General features: G+C 37.1%; 1 pseudogene; it reads right to left on the bottom strand.

Annotated features, from left to right (window-relative positions):
* Positions 1-2,345: 2,345 nt before the first annotated feature.
* LOC130851860 (60S ribosomal protein L17-like) lies at positions 2,346-12,657 on the bottom strand (annotated as a pseudogene).
* Between the last annotated feature and the right edge of the window lie 891 nt (positions 12,658-13,548).

Raw genomic sequence — 13,548 nt, 5'->3', positions numbered from 1 at the left:
TTTTCTCTTTCCCACCTTCCAGAGTCAATCAGCTGCCAACTCTTGGTTATTCATTTTAAAACTGGACTGTCTCTAGTTGTGTGCAGAAGTATTGTTGAGGGTGATGAACACTGGAAGGACAGACGAGAAAGTTGGAATTGACGATAACTGGGAAGTGGAGGCTCCCTTAGGGCACATTCTCAAAAAGTGGCCCCCCATTTTTCTGTAAGAGTTGTTAAAATTATGATGAAAAATTCTTAGAAGAAACAACATGAAGTAAAGACTCTGATATGGAGAAAGTAGTTGGAGCAATGGTGCCATTTTAACTTCTTATCTTTTCTAACCAGCCAGTGACAGAGACTGGCTCATTCTTTGTTAGAATCCTTTGTCTCTAGTCCCACTTTTATTTCAATTCTTTTCACATCGTGATGTCAGTGTCATCCTCCTAAAACTAAAATTTTTATTTCTTCCCTTCTTAAAAACCTTTAGTGGGACTCCTTGATACCACTAAAGTAGGATGGTCAGAATTAAAAAGACCAATAGTAGTAAGTGTTCACAAGGATGTGGAAAAGTTGGAACCCTCACATACCACTCGTAGGATTGTAAAATGGTGCATCCACTTTGGGAAATAGTCTGGCAGTTCCTTGAGTGATTAGATGTGAGTTACCATATGACCTAGCAGTCTTACTCCAAGGTGCATACTCAAGAGAAATGAAAACTTATGTCCGCAAAGAAACGTACACAAATGTCTATGGCAGTATTAGTCATAATAGCCAAAAGGTAGAAATAATCCAAATGTCCATCAAAGGATGAATGGATAAATCAAATACAGTAAATCCATACAATACAATATTATTTAGGATGAAAAGTATGAAATACTTGGTACATACTACAACACGGATGAACTCTGAAAATATTATGCTAAGTGAAAAAGGCCACTCACAAAAGACTACATATTATATGATTCCATTCCTATAAAATGTCCGGAATAGGTAAATCTATAGAGACAAAAAGTAGATTAGTGGCTTCTTAGGGCTCGTGGAGGGTATAGGGTATGGGGATTGATAGCTAAAGGTGGTGAGGTTTCCTTTTCAGGTAATGAAAATTGCCTAAAATTGTGGTGATAGTCGCACACATTTGTGAATATACTAAAAACCAATGAATTATACATTTAAATGGGTGAATCATATGGTATGTGAATTGTATCTCAGTAAAGCTGTTAGCATAAACAAAAATTTAAAAACCTTTTATGATCTACATGGTAAAGCCCAATCTCATCTCACCCATCCTGCATTCTCTGCAGGGCTGGCTTCATAGCCCCAAACTCAGCAATATGCCTTCACTGGGCTCCACAATCATGTAATCAGCCCTAACTTGGTTTTTCATCCACATACTATCCCTGGATGTTCCAAACTTCTCCATGAGTCCAGTTAACTCCTGTTCATGCTGCTCTCTTTGCTCAGGATGTCTTTCCCAATTGCCCCTTCTTTCTGAGTTCTACCTGGCAAACACTTATCTTCCAAGTTTATTCACAAGTCACCTCCATTTCAAAACCTTTACCCAATGTTCCCAGGCTGAATTGACCCCTCTGGCTTTTTGGTCCATTCTACAAATGTACAACATCTCTGGAACTTGTTTGCTCATGTGCTTTTTGCTCCCTGTTTAGACTGTAAGCGTTTCATTGGCAAAGATACTGCCATTTTGTTTTTCTGTCGCATCTTACGGCTGCTTGACCCTTTTTGACGTCTGCTGGCTCATCCTTGCCAGACACTGAAATTAAAGCTTACAAGGAAAGATGGGACAGTTCTGTCTTGGTTTACCTTATACCCTGCCCCTGCTGCTCTGTGGTCCTATATATTCTGATGGTTGCAGAGGGCCTCCTCCCAGATCATCTGTTCAAATGCTGAATCTGAATCTGAATTTGGACTCTGACCCATGCCAGCAAGCTTTCGGCTATGTTGTGCACCATGGCTGGTGCCCGCTGGACTTATACCTCTGGAAGCTGACTGCAGAAATGTGTACTTGACTGAGAACCTTGCCAGGCCTCTCCAGTTCAACCATCAATTCTGCTTTGATTTAAGACTGATGGGACCAAGATCCATAACCTGGGCACTGCCCAAGCTGTTCCAACCCATCTCCTTGTTCTGTGTCCTTGGTCAGGCTTACCCCATGTTAGCTATGTCTTGGCACAGTTTCCTCTAATCCTAACCACACCCTCTCCTATCAGCACAGTTTTCTTCGACCCTTTCTCTCTTTTTTAAAAAAATAATATCCTTTTAGTATCATTTTAAAAATTGGGGTATATTTGATTTACAATGTTGTGTTAATGTCTTTTTTTTTGCATTTGCATTTATTTTCTGTAGCATTTATTCCCGGGCCATAAGTTGTTTCTTTCTTCAGTTTATTCTGGGATATCTTTTTCTTCTGTGCAACCTCCTCTTCTGGTTTAGGAACTATCTGTTCTTTTTCAGTAAGGATCTTCTCAGTGTGGCAGGGAGAGCTCATGTATGGGTTGATCCGACCATTAGCTCTGTAAGTCCTTTGCTGCATCTTGGGGTCTTTCCTCACCTGGATGTGCTCAATGACCAGAGAATCTACATCTAAGCCCTTAAGTTCAACATTACTCTCTGCATTTTTGACCATGTGCAGTAAAAATTCAGCACTCTTTTTGGGCCACCAACTCTGTGTCTAGCCCCTGTTTGGCCTGGGCATGCCTGCCAACTCCACCATTGTAACGACGGAATGGTACACATTGCTTCTTTAAAGTGATATCCTTCAGATACTTGGTGGCTTTTCAGATATGCATAACCTTAATGGCCGCGGCAATTTCATGAGTGTTGTTAAAGTGAACACAAAGTTTTGAACCTTTTGACTTGCATGATTTTTGTGGGGTTTTCTGGGTCAAGTGAAGAGCAAACCATTTTTAGAGGTCACCTCAGGTTGCTTACTGGAAAAGCTGTTAATTTCTGCTGTACAGCAAAGTGATTCAGTAATATATATATATATATATATATATATACACACACACATTCAGTTATATATATATATATACACACATTCAGTTATATATATATATATATATATATATATATATATATATACACATTCTTTTTTTAATGTTCTTTTCCATTATGGTTTATCACAGGATATTGAATATAGTTCCCTGTGCTATACAGTAGGACCTTGTTGTTTATCCATCCTATATGCAATAGTGTACATCAGCTAACCCCAAATTCCCACTCCATCCCTCCCCCTCCCCCCCCCTTGGCAACCACAAGTCTGTTCTCTATGTCTGTGAGTCTGTTTCTGTTTTGTAGATAAGTCCATTTGTGTCATATTTTAGATTCTACATATAAGTGATATCATATGGTATTTGTCTCTTTCTGACTTACTTCACTTAGTATGATAATCTCTAGTTCCATCCTTGTTGCTGCAAATGGCATTATTTCATTTTTTTATGGCTGAGTAATATTCCATTGTATATATATACCACAACTTTATCCATTCATCTGTCAATGGACATTTAGGCTGTTTTCATGTCTTAGTTATTGTGAATAGTGCTGCTATGAAAATAGGGGTGCATGTATGTTTTTGAATTATAGTTTTGTCTAGATATATGCCCAGGAGTGGGATTGCTGGATCATATACCAATTCTATTTTTAATTTTTTGAGGAACCTCCGTACTGTTTTCCATAGTGGCTGTACCAACTTACATTCCCACCAACAGTGTAGGAAGGTTCCTTTTTCTCCACACCCTCTCCAGCATTTGCCATTTGTAAACTTTTTAATAATGGCCATTCTGGCCAGTGTGAGGTGATACCTCATTGTAGTCTTGATTTTTATTTCTTTAATAATTAGTGATGTAGAGCATCTTTTCATGTGCCTGTTGGCCATCTGTTTGTATTCTTTGGAGAAATGTCTATTTAGCTCTTCTGCCCATTTTTTGATTGGGTTGTTTGTTTCTTTGTTGTTGAGCTGTGTGAGCTGTTTGTATATTTTGGAAATTAAGCCCTTGTCAGTTGCATACTTTGCAAATATTTTTTCCCCATTCTGTAGGTTGTCTTCTTGTTTTGCTTATGGTTTCCTTTGCTGTGCAAAAGCTTATAAATTTGATTAGGTCCCATTTGTTTATTTTTGCTTTTCTATTGCCTTGGGAGACTGACATAAGAAAACATTGGTACCATTTTTGTCAGAGAATGTTTTGCCTATGTTCTTTTCCAGGAGTTTTATGATGTCATGTCTTATATTTAAGTCTTTAAGCCACTTTGAGTTTATTTCTGTGTATGGTGTGAGGGTGTGTTCTAACATCATTGATTTACATGCAGCTGTCCAACTTTCCCAACACCCCTTGCTGAAGAGACTTTTTCCCATTGTATATTCTTGCCCCCTTTGTCAAAGATTAATTGACTATAGGTGTGTGAGTTTATTTCTGGGCTTTCTATTCTGTTCCACATGTCTGTTTTTGTGCCAATACCACACTGTTTTGATTACTGTAGCTTTGTAGTATTGTCTGAAGTCTGGGAGGGTTATGCCTCCTGCTTTGTTCTTTTTCCTCAGGATTGCTTTGGCAATTCTGTGATCCTTTCTCTTCCTTGGCCCACCCAAAACACCCTGTATTTACACTAGGCACATATGATTGCACCTAATGGACTATCTTGTAATCATTTTCTGTCTGCATGTCTCCCTCTCCCACTAGATCTAGGCTAGAGCTTGTCAACAACTTTTTCTACTTTGACACATGATAGTATTTTCATTTGCTGGCACAACCCCATGGATTTATCCAGATGAATCATAACTCCACCCCTTCTATTCCTATCCTAGAATGAAAAGGAGAATGAAAAGGAAAGGCGGTATAGGAGGTTTTTAGAGAGGGGAGGGGTATGAAATAATTGTCTTAGAAAGTGGGAAAGTGAACTTACTAGGGAAACACTGTAGACATTCTAGGATGTGTTGCATTCCCATTTGAGATATGTATTCATGAATTTAAGTGATGTGCTCTAGCATCATCAAGATACAGGAAAAGTGGCTATTCAAGTTCAACAAGGGTTTTGTTAGGATAGTACACTCAAAGGTGAGAACATAAAGGGAGCGATAGTCTTCATGATTACCAAAAGAGATAGTTAAAGATAGGAGATGGGTGTGTTAGCAACAGATAGAAAGTTGAGATTGAAAATTGTAGCAATGGAGGAGGTTGTTAATAGAATAAGTAAGCTCAAATAAATAGAAGGTGGGAGCTAGAAATAGGATGTTTGAAACATATTGTGGATAGACTCACGGTATAGTCATGGCAATGGCTGGCTGAGAGGCTGTGGAAGAAAAAGTCCCTGGAATTGAGTGGGTTGAAAAATTGAGACACTGAGGTGTATGATGGGTCATCTATGTGGATGTCATCATCACTAAGAATGTTGACAGAAGTCGGGGTGATAAGAAAGACCCTGGGGGCTTCCCTGGTGGTGCAGTGTTAAGAATCCTGCTGCCAATGCAGGGGACACGGTTTCAATCCCTGGGCCAGGAAGATTGCACATACCACAAAGCAACTAAACCCGTGCGCCACAACTACTGAACCTACACTCTAGAGCCCATGAGTCACAACTACTGAACTCACAAACTGCAACTACTGAAGCCCATGCACCTAGAGCCTGTGCTCTGCAACAAGAGAAGCCACTGCAATGAGAAACCTGTGCACCGCAACCAAGAATAGCTCCCACTCGCCACAACTAGAGAAAGCCCAAGCACAGCAATGAAGACCCAGCACAGCCAAAAATAAAAAAACAAATAAAAAATAAATAGTAAAATAAATCTTAAAAAGAAAGAAAGAAAGACTTGGATCTAGGATCTAGGATCTAAACCTGTCAAAGAAGGAGGGTAACTGGGAGATAAGAAGATGATAGCATTGAGGAGATAGAGTATCTAGTATAGCTGGCTGGCATGAGCTTCAAAGCCATAGAAGGGGAAAATGATTTGAGGTTGCAATGGAAAGCATGGAGGATAATCTACTTTCTAATCCTTTTGTATGTGTGATTGTGAGAGGGAAAAAAAAATCGTATCTACTTGAGAAGATTGCGGAGAAAGCAATGCCATTAAAAGGTAACCTGGTTTCATTTAAGGCAAAGAGAATGTAATATTCAGAGAAGACATTGAAGATACAGTGTTTACTGATGAGGAATTTTAGAGAATTCAACAGCAACATTTGGAAGAGAAGGTAGGGTGGTGTGCTGGGTCAGATTCAGGGATGTACTGGGAAGAGTGGGGGAAATTGATGACAGTGGAGGAGTGCTGGACTTCTAAAAGGGCAGGGATAGAATCATGGATGTGAAGTCTCTACCCCAAGGGGGACAAAGGGTCTCAATACTTATCTCAGTAATAAGACATCTTAGGAAACTTACTTTTCTGTACTTACTATGCTGAATTGTGGAGGCTTTTAGGTAAAAGTAGGAGTAAAGCAAGCCTCTGGGGCATGAATTATTTTCAAGTTATAATTATGAATTTGTGGTACAGGTAGAACTTGTTTAACAAATATATTGGTAGAAATCTTTAGAGCTCAGAAAATGATAAGGCATTGGCAGTAGGACACTAATAACATACAATAACTGGTTGATAAGTGAAAAATCACTGTTCCTTTTCTCCACCATAAGTTCTTCACCTGGTCCAGATTTTTGGGAGGGAGAATCCATAACTTTCACTAAATTCTCAAAATGGTCTTTGAACCTCCAAAAAATCACCAACCACTGCTCTACATGATCAATCAACATTGGGTGAGTTTCTTTTTCTCTGAATTAATTGAAATTTGGACTGGATTTACCAAAATTTTTGTCATCACGTGGACACAAACATTAATCTTTAGTTTACATAATTGAGTTCTCTGTGAATTCTTCTTACATTATAATGAGAAATACAATACGGAGGAACAGTAGTAATTTCCCGTAATTCCTAAGAGAGCCTTTTCAATGTACTACACTTCATAAATCAATGAGTAAATGAACAAAGAGACATGGTAAACAGACAAGGGCATGTTGTCCCTGTGAATATACTTGATTGCATAATAAAAAAAGGGGCCATGAACTACTTGGGATGTACATTAATGGTCTGAATAGCACTCTGCACAAAAACAAATACGTCATTAACAGGCTTCATTGGAATTGATAATTCTGACCTGTAGTCTGAATTTTTATATCTTTGCACTAAGAAAAATGTGTTTGATATGAATATTAATCATGTAAACAAAGGAAATGAACAGCTTATTTGAATGAATTCCTTTAGTCCAATAAGCTATTTTCAAAAGCATTTGGAAAACCATATTTAGAGTATTTGAATAGTACCAATGAATATGTTAATGACAAATGATTACTTATTTATTAAAGAACTCATAAACATTTTCTAAGACTCACAGCCCCATTCACTCCCCTGCCAGCAAAGTAACTATAGGTCCTCACGCTATAAGCCCCAGATATGCCCTCCAGTTCGAGTAAATTTATTACAGTTAATCAATTTAAAATTTTTCTTCTCTCAAATCCGTAAATATAAAAATAGGCAGTAATTCTATTGTAAGAGACTATTTTGACACAGATATTCAGGCTTGTGTATTACTGAAACTAATAGTTTCCTTTGGCTTGTGATAATTTCAAATGACTTGAGATGATTCATAGATGGTTGGATAAATTGAAGTTTTACGTTAAGGTTTTATTTTACTGTTCTTAGGACAATAGAAGGTAAATCAAATTATATAATATTATAAGCTAAAATAATAAAATTTGGAATACAAATATAAAACTATCTCTATAATATGAGCTAGATCATCTTTTATTCCTCGCATATAACAGAGGGCCTGGTTCATCGTGAGCGTTCAAGAAATATTTTCTATGATGAGTGAAAAAATATAACAAGTTATTCACACATTTTTGATGGCTAGAAAACACTGATATTTTGGAGACATGTATTATAAGTCTTTTTTGTGGCTCAAACTATATACAATTAAAAATGCATACTTAAATTAACTTGGTATATAGAATTAAGGGCTTTCTGACTGGTGTGCATTTTCTAAACCAACTGTACATGATCAGCAAATACCATAACAATTATTTACTTATTTACATATGGATGTAGAAATACCAAATAGTCAAGTAAATCATGGTGCACCAACCAGATTTTATATCTAAAAAATCTTATGATTTAATAGCATAAAGATAAATAGCCAAATTTAAAAATGGACATGAATAGACATTTCTTCAAATAAGATATGCAATAGGTACATGAAAAGATGCTCAATATCACTAGTCATTAGGGAAATGCAAATTAAAACCACAATAAGATATCACCTTCTAGCTGTTAGAATGGCCATTATCAAAAAGACAAGAGATAACACATTCTGGCATGGATGTGGGGACAAGGGAACACTTGTGCACTGTTGGTGGAATTATAAATTGGCACAGCCACTAGGGAAAACAGTATGAAGGTTCTTTGAAAAATTAAAAACAAAATTATTGTATGATCCAGCAATTCCACTTTTGGGAATATATCCAAAGGAAACAAAAACACTAACTCGAAAAGATATCTGTAACCCTGTGGTCACAGCATTATTTCCAGTGGCCGAGATATGGAAACAAACTCAGTGTCCATCAATGGATGACTGTACAAAGAAGTTATATATATATATATATATATATATATATATATATATATACACACACAATGGAATATTACTCAGCCGTAAAAATGAGAAATCCTAACATTTGGGACAACTTGGATGGACCTTGAAGGCATTATGCTAAATGGTATAAGTCAGACAGAGAAAGCCAAATACTGTATTATCTCACTTATATGTGGAATCTAAAAACAAAACAAAGCAAAGCAAAACAAAACAAAAACCAAACTCATAGAAAAAGAGTCAGACTTGTTACCAGAGGTGAAGGATCAGGGAAGGAAAAATTGGAGGAAGGTGGTCAAAAGGTACAAACTTCCAGTTATAAGATAAATAAGTACTAAGAATGTAATTTATCCAATACAACATGATGACTATGGCTAAGACTGCTTTATGATATATAGGAAAGTTTTTAAGAGAGTAAATCCTAATTCTCATTACAAAGAGCAATTTTTTTCCTTTTTTCTTTCTTTTTATTTTATGTATATGAGAAGATAGATATTAACTGAACCTATTGTGGTAATCATGTCAGAATATAAGTAAATCAAACCATTCTGCTGTACACTTTGTTTATACAGTGATGTATGTCAATTATTTCTCAACAAAACTGGGGGGAAATCTTGTGAAAGATAGAAATGATATGTGTATTTCAAGGACAAATAGAGGGGAAATTCATATAGGTTGCAGTTACTGGGAATGAAAACCTTAAATATATTTTTTAAAAATTTGGATTAATTAGGTCTACAACTTGGAGCCATAGGAAATTGCTTAAAGACCAGATTTCCTTACAGAATTAATAGATGATGGCAGAATTTATAATTTGTCATATTACCCAGTGTTGGCATTGTCCATATTCCCATTACTTTCTTTCCTTGTTTGTATGGATTTCATTAAAAGAAATATATTGGGGAAATGTACACAATAGGTGTCTAATAAATATTAAGTGAACAAATGAAAAATGATGAAGAAAAATGATTTTGTAACCTATTTTTATAGTTGAATGTTCTGGTTCATTCATTTAGCAAATGCTTATTGAGCACACACTTTGTGCTGGGCACTGCCCTAGGACTGCAGATACAGACACATTGGAGCCCAAGTTCCTACCCTTATGGCACTCACATCCTGGAGTATCAGGCTAGCCCCGATGGAGCTTAGCTGCTGCCTGGCAGAGTTCTAGTGCATTACACATATTAACCCAGCATTACACATATTAACCCATGTAATCTCCACAAGCGCTCTGTATGGTTGGTACTATTATATCCATTCTCATTTTACTGATGAGGAATCTGAGGGTCAGAGGAGTTAAGAAACTTGCCTATAGTCACATAATTAATAGGAACTGACAAGTTCAAACCCAGGCAGTATAGTTCCAGAGCTGTCTCTGTGACCTGTTTATGACTACAGGAGAAAGTGAAATAGGAATAGGTTTGGTGATGAAATTCCAAATGGGCAACAATTTTACTAATGGGTAAAAGTCTTATAGTAATTTAGGGTTCATTGTCAATCAAAGATCTTTCCACATGTATTGCTTGAAAAATTGAGTGACTTTTTACTAGACATTGGGTAAAAGTTCTGACACCAGTACTTAAGATTCTTGGACTAAAATTTCTCTTTATAAACCAATATGACAACTCTCACTGTTATGTTTATGTATTTTTTAAAACAAGGAGTGTGATAATATATTCTGTTGATTTTTTTTCTTTCACAGTTTAATTCTAAAGATTTGAGAGAGAGGAGGTCCTGATGAAGAGTAAATAGAAGGATATAATGGCATCTTAGGCATTTCTGAGTGGTAATAATGGGAGTAGAAGCTTTCAGATACTGTATTTCCAAAGGAGTTACATTAAATCTATTTACTATAATACAAAGAAATCTGATTTTTTTTTTTGCTTAGTTTTCAAACTTTGACCTGAATTGGAGATTTCTTCTTCATTAATTTATAAATATACACGATTTCAGAGCTGTAGTAAGATGCTAGTATTACGGCTAGAGAAATGAGGAAGGGTGCAGTTGGGCTATTTGGTTCATGTCTAGGCAGCTAGTCTGAGCAGGTTAGGAGAGACGAGGATTGAGACTAGTTTGAAAAAAGTAGACTAAAGCCTTGAAAGACTTACACAGAGGTGTGTGAAAAACAATAAAGAAAGGTGCTGAAGAATAGATATTAATTAGCAAGATTGCAAGCTAACTTCACTAGGATGAAAGGAGTAATATATTGTATCCTTAGACAGGCTTCTCTGGCTCTAAAGTTCCAGAGTGCTCACAGGGGAACAAGTTTTTGCTGAAGCAAGAAACTTGATGTCCTATTATTTTTTTTAATTCAATATACATTTTTAAAAAAGTTTGAGAACCAGTAGTTTAGTTTAATTAATTAATTAATTTTTTTTTTTGGCTGCACTGCACGTCATGCAGGATCCCAGTTCCCCAACTAGGGACTGAAACTATGCCCCTTGCCATGGAAGTGCAGAGTCCCAACCACTGGACCACCAGGGATGTCCTGTTTACATCCTCACTCAACAGACATGAAGCACCACCTGGCCTCTGCCTCTTCTGTAAGCGGTTGGGAGATAAGCTTCAGAGTCAAGCGGGGGCAGGAGGGCTCAACAATGAGTTGCATAAGCCCAGACCAAACTGTAGTTTTCTGTTAGTGTTTGGAATAGAATTCGAAGTCCTTAAGATTTTATATTATTTAGACTTCAGTAAATTTTCAGATACCCGAACTTGAAAGTATCAGTCCTTCCCTTTGCTTTTCCATGGTTGGGCATATTTATAAGAACAACTAAAACTTTATTTATTTATTTTAAAGATTTATTTATTTATTTATTTATTTTTGGCTGCGCTGGGTCTTCATTGCTGCACAAGGGCTTCCTCTAGTTTCAAAGAGCAAGGCTATTCTTTGTTGTAGTGCATGGACTTCTCATTGGGGTGGCTTCTTTTGTTGCGGAGCATGGGCTCTAGGCACACGGGCTTCAGTAGTTGTGGCACTCAGGCTCAGTACTTATGGCTCATGGGCTCTAGAGCACAGCCTCAGTAGTTGTGGTGCATGGGCATAGTTGCTCCCAGTCATGCGGGATCTTCCCGGACCAGGGCTTGAACCTGTGTTCCCTGCGTTGACAGGTGGATTCTTAACCACTGCGCCACCAGGGAAGCCCACGACTGGAACTTTCAATCTTCTACTTTCACTGTCAGTGAAAGCAGCAGGAATGACAGCGGTAAAAGGTCTTGACTTCTATTACTGCATTGATGACCAATCCTTTCCTGTCTAAGCAAGCCCATGTGAGAGTAAGCAGTGGTCTGTAACACCATTATCATAAAGGCCAGCCAGCAATTTTGTTACAAAATCTTTTGAGGCAGTTTGTAATTTGGCTGTTTTAATTAAATCTTACCAGCCCAGATTGCAGGGAGAAAGTACTGAACTGTCACTCTAAGACAGTGTTTTACTATAGATTTCATGTCAGAAATCATAATGATATTTAATACCAGATAATTGGTATAACAATGATCTTGACTGACAGCTTGTGAGCTTGGGAAGTTAAATTAAAATGGATATGCTTATTTATCTCTTGAACTGTTAAATCGACACATGCAACTTTTCCTTTTTCAGCACTGCTACAGCTTGGGGCAATTGGCTGCAATCAGTAGTTAATTCTGTGCATTTTAGCAAGAGACTGGATTTGATTTTGTTTTTCTCTTCTTTTTTTTGAGCTTAGAGAGGGATAATAATGATGGTATTGGTAAATTCACCCCTACAAAGTGGGGCCGTAGAAAGCAAAATGTCTAGAACATTTTCTTGGCTTAATTTCATCAGTTCAGAGAGTTTAGAACATGTAAAGCAGCTAATAATGGCAATGGCTACCATTACTGAGTGTTTACTCTGTGCTGGGTACTAGTCTAAAACCATTCCTGCATTTATGACTTAGAACCACGCTTACAGAGGAAGATAATTGCGTCACTTCACAGATGAGGAAATTTGCCCAAATCCCACAGCCAGTAAGTGGTGGATTTGTGATTTCAACTTTGGTCTGCTTAACCCTGGAGACCATGGTTTAAACTATATCATAATGCTTCCTGTCACAAACTACCTCCTCTCTACCAAAAGTCAAATTCTTTTTCCAAGAGTCTTAAGTTAGGGTGAGGCTTTTCTTATATTGTCTTTTATCTAAAGGAAAACTATTTGTTCTAGGGCTGTATACAAAAAAAGAGAGATAAATATAAAACATTCAATTCGTGTTCTTTTAGCTTAAGAAGTCATAAAACAATATAATTTTACAAAAGTGGACATTATTATTTTTTAATTCTATATTACAGCTGATTGGGAGAGAGAGAAGTCAGGTGAGACAAAGAGAACATGAAAAGGAGAAATAAAAAGGAAGGACTAGGAAGTTGAGGGGAAAGAAAGATTGATGGGAGTAAGGAAAAGCATGGAAACAATTCCTAGAAACAGTGGGGAGAGGTCCTGGGAAGGCTCTTGTACCATCTTTGACCATCATCACTGAGAACTTTTTTCTATGTATTTCTTTTAATCAAGGCTTTTCTTTTAACTTGACCAATTTATTAATTTATTCCCGCCATTGGCTTCATCTTCTTTGCCTTCAAAAATACACAGCTCTCTTCTAACATGAAGAAACCTTCCTTTGGTCTTGAGCCCTTTCTATCACTGGTTGGATTAATGATTGACTTGAGATACAAGGTCTGGGCATCCATTTACTAGGCATTAGCTGCTACGTCCTGGAGTACAGAGTAGTACAAAAATGGGTTCTTTCCTTTTTGTAAGCAAACTTTCTGAATGGTTGGAAATTAGTCATGAGCAGGTAGATATATCTAAGACCATATTTTATAATGTTAAAGCAATTAAGAATAAAAATCTGCCAAACCAGCTTATAGTGTTATGTAGATAGATTAACTATCATAGTGATAGTTTTCCCTCTTTTCAG

This window comes from Hippopotamus amphibius, chromosome 4, assembly GCF_030028045.1.
Source record: "Hippopotamus amphibius kiboko isolate mHipAmp2 chromosome 4, mHipAmp2.hap2, whole genome shotgun sequence".
NCBI lineage: Eukaryota > Metazoa > Chordata > Mammalia > Artiodactyla > Hippopotamidae > Hippopotamus > Hippopotamus amphibius.
This window is presented reverse-complemented; position numbering and strand designations above follow the sequence as displayed.